This window comes from Eurosta solidaginis, chromosome 5 (genome assembly GCF_040869045.1).
Source record: "Eurosta solidaginis isolate ZX-2024a chromosome 5, ASM4086904v1, whole genome shotgun sequence".
In the NCBI taxonomy this organism is placed as follows: Eukaryota; Metazoa; Arthropoda; class Insecta; order Diptera; family Tephritidae; genus Eurosta; species Eurosta solidaginis.
In genome coordinates, this window is record NC_090323.1 from 151,872,220 (window position 1) to 151,884,371 (window position 12,152).

Genomic DNA, 12,152 nt, shown 5'->3' on the forward strand with positions numbered 1-12,152 from the left:
AAATGGGTGAAATACGACTATGACCACGACCAATTTTTCGATATCGAAAATTTCGAAAAATGCCATAATTCTATACCAAATAAAACGAATTGATAGCTGAAGAAAGATAGCAAAGGCATGTTACTCCAATTTTTATACTCAGCGTATATTAACTTTGATTGGATAACGGTTGGTTGTAGAGGTATAAAGGAATCGAGATAGATATAGACTTCCATATATCAATATCATCAGTGTGGAAAAAAAAATTTGATTGAGTCATGTCCGTCCGTCCGTCCGTCTGTCCGTTAACACGATAACTTGAGTAACTATTGAGATATCTTTTGGTACACGAGCTTATCTGGACCCAGAATAGATTGGTATTGAAAATTAGCGAAATCGGATGATAACCACGCCCACTTTATATATATATAAAATTTTGGAAAACACAAAAAACCTGATTATTTAGTAAATAATACACCTAGAACGTTGAAATTTGACGTGTGTACTGATATTGAGACTCTTGACAACAATTTGAAAAAAATGTTTAAAAATATTATTTATCATAAGTCAAAAATCATTAAACCTATCTTAAAAAAATTTGGAGAGAGGTTGTCCTTACTATAAGGAATGATTTGAAGAAGAATTAACGAAATCGGTTAAAGACCACGCCAACTTTTATATAAAAGATTTTTAAAAGGGTCGTGGACAAATAAAACAAGCCATATCTTTGCAAAAACGAGCTTTATATCAATGGTATTTCATTTCCCAAGTGGATTTATAACAATAAACAGGGAAAAATTCAAATTTACAAAAATGGGCGGGGCACCGCCCCTCTTATGACTAAGTAATTTTCTATGTTTCGGGAGCCATAACTCGAAAAAAATTAACGGATCGTAATAAAATTCGGTACACAAATTTTCCCTATAGTAGAAAATATTTCTAGTAAAAATGGACGAGATCGGTTAGAGACCACGGCAACTTAGATTTAAAACAAGTTTAAAAGGGTCGTAGAGTAGAATAATAAGCTTTAACTTAGCAAAAAATAGTTTTGAATCAATGATATTTCACTTATCAAGTTTTATTGTAAGAGGGGAGACATTTTTTTTTAAACGGGCGGTGCCACGTGTTATATATAAAATTAATTTATCTGAAATGAAATGTACAATTGAAGCTCACGCTGAGTATATAATGTTCGGTTACACCCGAACTTAGACACCTTTACTTGCTAGTATTCCCTTCAAAAAACCGCGAGTACTCTATAAATAATGTAAGGAATACTCCTTTGGGAGTGTAGGACTGCTCCAAATCTAATCTGTATTCATACAAAAAATGTGCTCCAATTAACATTGTGATGTCCTACGAGAGGAGTAGGTGATCCCACTCTCGCTTTGTTTGTGAGTATTCCATAGAGTACATACGTGAGAGTACTTTCCAAAGTACTTTCACTGTAGTACTCCATGGAGCACCCACAGAGGATCATATGCCAAAGTACTAAAGAGGAATTGTGTAGGAAAGAATTATCGAAGTGAATTTAATTTAAAATGAAAGTAAAGGAGGAGGGGCAATACAACTTTTATATGTTATACCAAAGAGGATAAATACAATAAGAGCCGTCACTCGTTATTTTTTTGGCATTTACTCGATGTATACTGAGAGGTAGTCGCTACTTTTTTTTTGGGCGAGATGTTTATAAATGTCTTCTATACATTTTTCGTGGGGTATTTGTGTTTATTTTTCGACTGTATTTATTTATTTTATTTAATTCTCTTTCCAAAAATCACAGTTGCAGAAGGGGCCTACACGGCATGGATAAATGCGAGACAAATAAAAATATTCCTCTCAGAAAACATTCGGCATAAATTTTTTCAATTTCCAGCGAGATACCCGCCACAAAATAACGAGTGACGGCTCTTATTGTATTTATCCTCTTTGCTATAACACAAGCCCTTCAAAAAACGCAAGTACTCTATAAATAAAGTAAGGAATACTCCTTTGGGAGTATAGGACTGCACCAAATCTAATCTGTATTCATACAAAAAATGTGCTCCAATTAACATTGCGATGTCCTAGGAGAGGAGTAGGTGAGGATCCTCTCGCTTAGTTTGTGAGTATTCCATTGAGTACATACGTGAGAGTACTTTCCAAAGTACTTTCACTGTAGTACTCCATGGGGCACCCACAGAGGATCATATGCCAAAGTACTAAAGAGGAATTGTGTCGGAAAGAATTATCGAAGTGAATTTAATTTAAAATGAAAGTAAATGAAGAGGGGCAATACAACTTTTATATTTTATACTACGAATATTTTTATGTTATTTAGCATTTGCGTGAATAAAGAAACTAATATTTCTCTATACATACTATAGTCAAAGAGGATAAATACAATAAGAGCCGTTACTCGTTATTTTGTGGCGAGTATCTCGCTGGAAATTGAAAAACTGTATGCCGAATGTTTTCTGAGAGGGACATTTTTATTTGTCTCGCATTTATCCATGCCGTGTAGGCCCCTTGTGCAACTGTGATTTTTGGAAAGAGAATTAAATAAAATAAATAAATACAGTCGAAAAATAAACACAAATACCCCACGAAAATGTATAGAAGACATTTATAAACATCTCGCCCAAAAAAAAAAGTAGCGACTACCTCTGAGTATACATCGAGTAAATGCCAAAAAAATAACGAGTGACGGCTCTTATTGTATTTATCCTCTTTGGTTATACTACGAAATTCTTATGTTATTTAGCATTTGCGTGAATAAAGAAACTAATATAATATAATATGTAAGGCTCTCAGATGAGTACGTAATGTTCGGTTACACCCGGACTTAGCCTTCCTTACTTGTTTTATTTTATATTTATCCTAAAAATCGCTTAGGTATGTACATCTGTTCGCTATATATTTCTTATCTTAACAGCTGATTATTTGGATATTACGAATGGGATAAGGCTATTGTTCAGCCCCTTTCATGAAAGGTATGAAGTCTTCGGCACAGCCGAAGACAGTCCCATCCTTACTTGTTTTGAATTAACAAACTCCCTGCCACTGTACTATAACCAAAGAGGATAAATACAATAAGAGCCGCCACTCGTTATTTTTTTGGCATTTACTCGATGTATACTGAGAGGTAGTCGCTACTTTTTTTTTTTGGGCGAGATGTTTATAAATGTCTTCTATACATTTTCGAGGGGCAATACAACTTTTATATTTTATACTACGAATATTTTTATGTTATTTAGCATTTGCGTGAATAAAGAAACTAATATTTCTCTATACATACTATAGTCAAAGAGGATAAATACAATAAGAGCCGTTACTCGTTATTTTGTGGCGAGTATCTCGCTGGAAATTGAAAAACTGTATGCCGAATGTTTTCTGAGAGGGACATTTTAATTTGTCTCGCATTTATCCGTGCCGTGTAGGCCCCTTGTGCAACTGTGATTTTTGGAAAGAGAATTAAATAAATTAAATAAATACAGTCGAAAAATAAACACAAAACCCCACGAAAATGTATAGAAGACATTTATAAACATCTCGCCCAAAAAAAAAGTAGCGACTACCTCTCAGTATACATCGAGTAAATGCCAAAAAAATAACTAGTGATGGCTCTTATTGTATTTATCCTCTTTGCTATAGTATGTATACATAAAACCAGTGCGCTGTTGCATTTTATCAGAGTTTCCAAAGTAAAATTTTATTATTAGTTATTTGCATGCAATATTTTACTTTTGGCAACTCTGTTTGATCGTCATCGTGTCGTGATCATTGATCGGCTGATGGTGGTCCGCAAACGCATTGCAAAGGAGTATTGTTAGAGTACTCCAACATGAAGAAAATGGAACACGTAATCCAACAATTTTTGCAGGGAGTATGTAACTACATACATACATACATACATCATTTTCGGTTCCAGTTTTAGCAAAGAGGATAAATACAATAAGAGCCGTTACTCGTTATTTTGTGGCGAGTATCTCGCTGGAAATTGAAAAAATTTATGCCGAATGTTTTCTGAGAGGGACACTTTTATTTGTCTCGCATTTATCCATGCCGTGTAGGCCCCTTGTGCAACTGTGATTTTTGGAAAGAGAATTAAATAAAATAAATAAATACAGTCGAAAAATAAACACAAATACCCCACGAAAATGTATAGAAGACATTTATAAACATCTCGCCCAAAAAAAAAGTTGCGACTACCTCTCAGTATACATCGAGTAAATGCCAAAAAAATAACGAGTTATCCTCTTTGGTTTTAGCTTCATATTTTTGATAGCTTCGTTCGAGATGCTGACATTTTTTAAAAATTAGTGTAAATGATCAGATAAAAGTGTTTGTGCGTTCGAAAAATGTAGCTAAGTGTTATTGCGAACACTGCTGATATTTTTTAAAACTTTTTTCTAAGTTTTTTTGAAGAATTTTTAATTTTGATTTTATTGATTTCGGTTGGCCCACGTTCCATTTTTAACTTTACTGATATATGTACTTATGCAGTATCAGTTTCGGTTTTATTTTCATTGTAGTTTCAGGCATTTTTGGCCCTACAGTCGGAAAGTTCAGCCTATACAATGAAACTTCTCCTAATGGACTGAGGCTGATTGACTTTGCCGGTGCTCTAAACATGGTCATATCCAGCACGAGGTTCATGCATGAAAAGATACATCAAGCTGCATGGCTGTCCCCCGATCGAAATACTCGCAATCAGATCGATCACGCTGTGATAGAAGGACGGCATGCCTCCAGTGTTTTAGATGTGCGCACGATTCGAGGACCTAACATCGACTCGGACCATTATCTCGTCGCAGCCAAAATACGCACCCGCCTCTGCAAGGCTAAAACCAAGGAACGAAAAACACCAAGAAGCTAGACGTCGAAAGGCTGCAATCGCAACAGACTGCCAATGATTTCGCAACTCGACTCTCACACCTGATCTCTGAGAGCACAACTCAGCCTGAAGGAATGCAGGAGCAGTAGAAGCATATCTCCAAAGCACTTCATACTGCCGCCGAGAAAAAATTGGTTACCGACGGTCACAGGAAAACCACTGGTACCATGAAGAATGCCGCGTTGCAACCGAAAGGAAAGACGCTGCCTACAGGGCTATGTTAAAAGCGAGCGCATCAAGAGGAGTGTGTGAACGGTATCGTGAGTTGAAAAGGGAAGCGAGACGCCTTTTCAAGAAGAAAAAAGCAGAAGCAGAAAGGCGTGAGGAGCTTGAGCTGCTAGCCACCAGGAATAACGCCCGAAATTTTACCGAAACGACAGACGGAAGGTTTTAAGACCGGAGCAAACTCCTGTAAGAACCAAAACGGCGAACTTGTAACTGATGCCGAGAATGTACTTAGATTATGGAGGGAACACTTCTCTGCTCTCCTTAATGGTGACAGCGATTTACTGCACAGGTATGACGAAACCGATCCCGCAATCGATGATGATGGAATAAATGTTCCTTCACCCGATTATGACGACGTCAGAATAGCAATAACCAGACTGAAAAACAACTAGGTCGCGCGCGTTGATGGATTTCCTTCGGAGCTATTCAAGTACGGCGGCGAAAAGTTGGTAAGGCGCATGTAGCAGCTTCTTCGCATAATATGGGCGGACGAGTGCATGCCCGACGATTTGAATCTATGTGTTCTTTGCCCAGTTCACAAGAAGGGGGATACTGCAAACTACACCAACTATCGCGGAATCAGTCTTCTTAATATCGCATATAAGGTCCTGTGAAGTGTATTGTTCGAAAGATTGAAGCCCACCGTGAATCGGCTGATTAGATCTTATCAGTGCGGCTTCAAACCTGGCAAATCTACTATCGACCAGATTTTCAGAATGCGCCAAATCTTGCGAAAAAAGAATCGACACATACCACCTCTTCAACGATTTTAAAGCCGCCTTCGACAGCACGAAAAGGAGCTGCCTTTATGCTTTACGCTATGTCTGAATTTGGTTTCCCCGCAAAACTTATACGGCTGTGCAAAATTACGTTGAGCAACACCATCAGCTCAGTCAGAATTGGGAAGGACCTCTCCGAGCCGTTCGAAACCAAACGAGGTTTCAGACAGGGTGACCTCCTATCGTGCGATTTCTTTAATTTGATGTTAGAGAAAATTATACTGGCTGCAGAACTTAACCGCTCTGGAAAAATATTTTAAAAAAGCGTGCAATTACTGGCATATGCTGATGACATTGATAACAATGGTCTAAACACCCGCGCAGTAAGTTCTGGTCACTCCAAACTGGAAAAAGAAGCGGTGAAAATGGGTTTGATGGTGAACGAATGCTGTCATCAAGCAAAGAGTCAGCGAATATGCGCCTTGGAAACCACGCTACTGTTGGCAGCCATAATTTCGAAATAGTAAAAGACTTCATTTATTTGGGAACCAGCATCAGCACTTGCAACAACATAACTCTGAAATCCAGCGAAGAATCACTCTTGCCAATAAATGCTACTTTGGACTAGGTAGGCAATGGAAAAGTAAAGTCCTCTCTCGGCAAAAGAAAATCATACTCTACAAGTCACTTATCGTTCCCGTCCTGCTATATGGTGCAGAAGTATGGACCATGACAACATCAGATGAAACGGCTCTGGGAGTGTTCGAGAGAAAAGTTCTTCGAAAGATTTATGGACCTCTACGCGTTGGCGATGGCGAGTACCGAAGAAGATTTAACGATGAGCTGTACGAGCTATACGCAGACATCAGCATAGCTCAGCGAATTAAAAGGCCAATTGGCGCCGGTTGGCAGAGAGGAGCGACTGGCGCACCTTGTTGGACGGCCATAACCGTTTAAACGGTTAAGCGCCAATTAAGTAAGTTTCAGGTGTGACTAGGAGTTCGGTTGCCGTTTTGGGTTTGCTTATGGGCTCATTTCCGGTTTAGATTATGTTTTATTTTTTCCCTTCCATTTTGGTTTCGGGTCTTATTTTGTGCCGGCTCTGTTAGGATTTTGGTTTCGGTTTCATTTCGATTCTGGGTTTGATCAGTTTCAGTCCAAGATTCGATTCCAGTTTCGGTTTTTTTCGTTTCAAGATTTGGATCTGTATTCGGGTCCGAATCTCGTTCTGGTTTCAGTCCGTGATTTGGTTTCGTTTAATGCTCGAGATCGGCTTTCGGTTCCGGTTTGAATCTAGTTTTTTTTCCTGTAGCGATAGACACTCCCCTATGGTTTAAGGGTGTATCTATTATCGATGATGAGTACAGGAGAGTTAAATTTAGTCTGGTTTCGGTCCGTTCTCTTCTTAGGTCTGGTTTCGGGTTCAGTCCGTCGCCGTACAGCACTCGGCTGGGTAGCAAAAAAGCAAACAAATAATTTCCCCATTTTTGAAAACTAGCATCCAAAACATAGATACATATTTACTTTCGAAATTCGATATTAGACTCAGCTTTATATTTTTTGTTTATTTATTGTGCCTACTTTCATAATCTTCGTGCCGTACCAGAGGTACATGGGGGGTTAAGATACTTCGATTGGATATCATACGTGATTCCAGGCTCTGGATCAGGGACTGATATCAGTCGTACACCGGCCATGGTGACGAATTGTCACACGTGATTAGTTATCACGTCCTGCACGAGATGCCCCTGCTTCTACTGATAATGGCGGATCTAGAGAGGACAACTCGATAAAACCCGCACCCCTGAGTCATTCTGGCGAGCTCAGGGGAGGGAAGACCCTGTTAAGGGTCAAGATCGGTACACAACGTTGACCAACTAGATTGGAAGGGATTTTGATTTTGACTCTGTTTTGGACCTGATGACTTTGGGCTGGTAGGAGCGGTATTCTGCCACCTTAGTAGGTCGGGTGAAACCTTACCCAAATGGGTGGTAAGCTAATGCTGCACCTGCCCACGTCCCGTTAAAACCGTGGCGGGCCTCAAGGTACGTTCCGGCTCCGTCGCCGTTAAGTTGGTGGTGTAGGTGCCGTTGAAAATGTTCCGGCTTTGCGTCCGGTCTGGCTCTGAACGCATTACCCATAAGGTAATGCGTCAACCCTCGCGTGGCATCCCTGCGTAGCATAGATAACCACGAAACCTTTGAAGGGCGACTACACAATCGGTTCCGGATAGCGGCCTTGAGGGAGACTTTTTAGAATGGACAAGACTAACACGAATCCGCCAAGTGTGGGGTGCGGAAGAAGAGCAGTTTTGGTGAAAATCCTTCAAATCAATCTTCAGCACACTAAGGCAGCTTCCGTAAATTTGTTGCTCTGCCTTGAAAAAGGCGGAGTGGATATAGTCCTTGTCCAGGAGCCGTGGCTGAGTAGTAACGGCAGAAAGATTTCTGGATTATGGACTGGAAAATTCACCACCTTGGTGCGTGGGGAGGCATGTAGGCCTAGATGCTGTGTGCTTGTTAAAAAAGGGATTAAATCTGTTATTCTCTCTAATTTCAGCAAAGGTGACGTAACCACGGTCTGCTTCGAGCGAGGCAGTAATGAAATGTTGGTGGTCTCAGTGTATATGCCCCATGGGGATGTGGCGGGACCACCAACTGCGATACTGGGCGAAATCACCGCTGAAGCAAGGCGGAGAGGTGTTGGCGTGATCATCGGTGCCGATGCTAATGCCCATCATAGCATCTGGGGAAGCTCGGATACCAACACTAGAGGTGAGTCTTTATTTACTTTTATTGTAGATGAGGGGCTTTGTATATGTAATAGGGGGAATGACCCAGGAGGAGGTCCTGGACCTCACCTTGGTTAGTAGAGAACTGGAAGGTCGGATATCTGGCTGGAGGGTTCTCAACGAGCACTCCTTTGATCACCGATATATTCAGTTCTCGGCGAACGAAGAACGTCCCGGTAAAATATCTTTTAGGAACCCTAAAAGTACTAACTGGGACTTGTATTGTAGGAAGCTGGGAGTGCTGTTGCCTGCGGCGCCTGGTGGAAAACTTCAACTCGGCAAGCAATAGCGCCTTTCAACTGTCCTGTCCATTGACAATTTACAGGGGAAGGGCATGCCGCCCTGGTGGTCGGATTCTCTTGACGACCTAAGAGCGTCCAGTCGGCGGGTCTTCAACAGAGCCAGGAGGAGTAAATTACCCTCGGACTGGGAGCTCTATAAGGTGAGTTTGGGGATTTATAAATATGAATTATAGCAATGAATCCGCGAGGCTTAGACAAATACTCTCTAGGAATTCCGCTCCTCTGGGGTATCTGAGAGATAATGGTGGGGACTGGTCGATGAGTAGCGAGGAGTCCCTGAAGCTTTTACTGGACAATCATTTTCCCGTTGTCCCAATTGCGCAGGAATCTTCGCCTGCATGTTCGGCGGTCGTTGGCCATGCAGAAGTGCCTGCCATTCCAATACAGGGAAGTCAAATAACCTGGGCTATAGGTCTCCGGGCCCGGATGGAATCATTCCTGCGCAGTTTCAAAAGTCTTTGGGGATCTCCTGCCGCGGGTTGGCCATCATCTACACTAACTGCCTCAGGCTTAACTATATCCCAAAGTCTTGGCACACGGTTAGGGTTATTTTCATTCAGAAGGCCGGCAGAAACTCTCATATATCACCTAAGGATTTCAGGCCAATCAGTCTCTCGTCGTTTCTTCTTAAGACGTTTGAGCGGTTGATTGACCTGTACCTACGGGAAAGGATACCTCGGGGGTTACTGTCAGCTTCACAGCATGCGTACTGCAAGGGCAGATCAACGGAAACGGATCTCCATTCGATTGTAAAGCAAATAGAGGGGTCCCTAGAACGCAAAGAGTATGCTCAGGGTGCCTTTCTAGACATCGAAGGGGCTTTTAACAATGTCTTACCGGGAGCAATCGAAAGAGCTCTGGTGGATTTAGGAGTCGAGGCGGCTCTGGTTGAATTTATTGGCAAACTTCTATGCAGCAGAATTGTCGCAGCGGAGTGGGGAGGAGCCCTAATTAAGAGGAAGGTGTGCAGGGACACGCCAAAAGGGGTGTCTTATCTCCTCTGCTCTGGGTTGTGGTAGTCAACGAGCTTCTTGTGGAGCTGGAAGCCAATGGTTGTCGGGTGGTTGCCTATGCAGATGACCTCGCTATCCTAGTCAGAGGCAAATTTCTGGGTACCCTGCTGGATGTTCTGCAGGGCTACCTGGATACTGTGACTAGGTGGGCTGAATCATGTGGATTGGCGGTCAATCCGGGAAAAACGGAATTGGCTCTTTTTACAAGGAGATATAAGATGACCTATTTCAGCACTCCCTCGATTGGAAGGGTACCGTTGGGACTTTCTGATAGGGTTAAATATTTGGGGATTGTTTTGGACAAGAAACTGTCCTGGATACCCTACGTGGAAAGTCGGGCCAGGAAGGCCGCCGTTGCCTTGTACTGGGAAAGGCGGCCGCGGCAAGGTCGTTGGTCAGACTTCGTGATATGGGCTATGGGCTGAGTTCGGAAACTCTAGCCTTCTTCCCAGTTTCGGCTTTATCCCGGATAGAACGTACTATTGTATGCCGATAACTGTTCCCTATACAACCTTCACCCCAGAAATTCCACGGAGAGAGGAGTGGGGAAGAGGAATTATCTGGGGCGTGGGACCGGTTAACTTGTTCACGGATGGGTCAAAGCTGGACGGAAAGGTTGGTGGGGGTCTTTTGTCAAGAGCTAAATGTAAGCCGCATGTTTAAGTTGGCTGATCACTGCAGTGTATTCCCAGCGGAAGTTGCTGCGATTAAGGATGCGGTGGATGAAATTCTATCCAGTGCTTCTACGGTTAGGGAATTTAACATCTACTCTGATAGCCAAGCGGCTATCAAGGCCTTGAGCTCAACTACAGTGCGATCGAGGGTGGTCTGGGAGTGCCTGACCTCGCTTGCGATTGCATCGAATTATTTTACAATTAAGATTATCTGGGTCCCGGACCATAGTGATATCCCGGGTAACTGTCAAGCGGATCTCTTAGCCCGCATCGGTACAACTGAACCGGATGAAGATGGCTGTAGGGATTTCGCGGAATGGCCACCTGTGGATTGCTCCTCCATAGCTGGGCCTCGAGTCAGCTCAGCAAACGTTGGGCGGACACCACGTCTTGCAGGGTAGCAAGATCTTTCTGGCCGAAAGTGGATGACAGGACGTCTGCTGAAATTACTCACCTTTCAATGTCATTAGGGTTTTGACAGGGCACTGACCCATCGGTATCCATGCGGTACGTCTCAATATACTGGAAACTCCATCCTGCTGCAGCTGTATGGAGGATGATGAGGTGGAATCACTTTATGCTTGATTGCCCAGCTTTTGCCAGAACTAGGCGAAAATACTTCGGTCGCGACTCACTTGGATCTCCCGAGGATTTATCCAAAGTTGAGATCGGTATCATTCGGAGCTTTATCGTTGCTACCCAACGATTCTCTAAGTATCTAGATCTAAGTCACCGTTATTTTTGGTGTATGTGGTATCACAACGGACCTTCGTGTTGTCCAAGTGAGCTATCCTTATCAGGGCAGCTAACACCTAACCTAACGTAACCAGAGGTACAAATAGCAGTTTCCACTAGTTTCTTTTTAAAGCCAAACTAAAAATTCTACCAGAAACTGCTTTGTATTTTTGATGTTTTATACTTCTTTTTTTATCGCACTATTTAGGCAATTCACAAGGTCTCTCCTGTTATTGTTGTTGTTGTAGCGATAAGGTTACTCCCCGAAGGCTTTGGGGAGCGGTATCGATGTGATGGTCCTTTGCCGGATACAGATCCGGTACGCTCCGGTAACACAGCACCATTAAGGTGCTAGCCCGACCATCTCGGGAACGATTTATATGGCCACATTTAACCTTCAGGCCATCCCTCCCTCCCCACCCCAAGTTCCATGAGGAGCTTGGGGTCGCCAGAGCCTCGTCTCTCCTGTTCGCCGTATGCAGCTATGCTCTTGTGAATTGCAAAATTGTTTAATCAATTGAGACACTGTATTTTCTTGGAATGGTTTAGGGTCCTGACAGTGGAGTCTTTGCCGGTAAGGTTAAGCGAAATGCGAATCAGGCCAATGTTAACGCCACAGTTAACGTTAACGCTTTCAAATTATTCTTAGGAAGGACGCATTTGAGGCCAGTGGAAATTTAATATTGGAAGAGTTCAATTTCAAACTTCGTTGTTTTGAAGTTTAATCTCGAAAAAGAGGAAAATTAGTTTCGTTCTATGATTCATCAATCTCTACAAAAAAACTTGTTTGGTCCAATACACGGAAACAAATGATTATAGTGTAATCGCTTTGAAA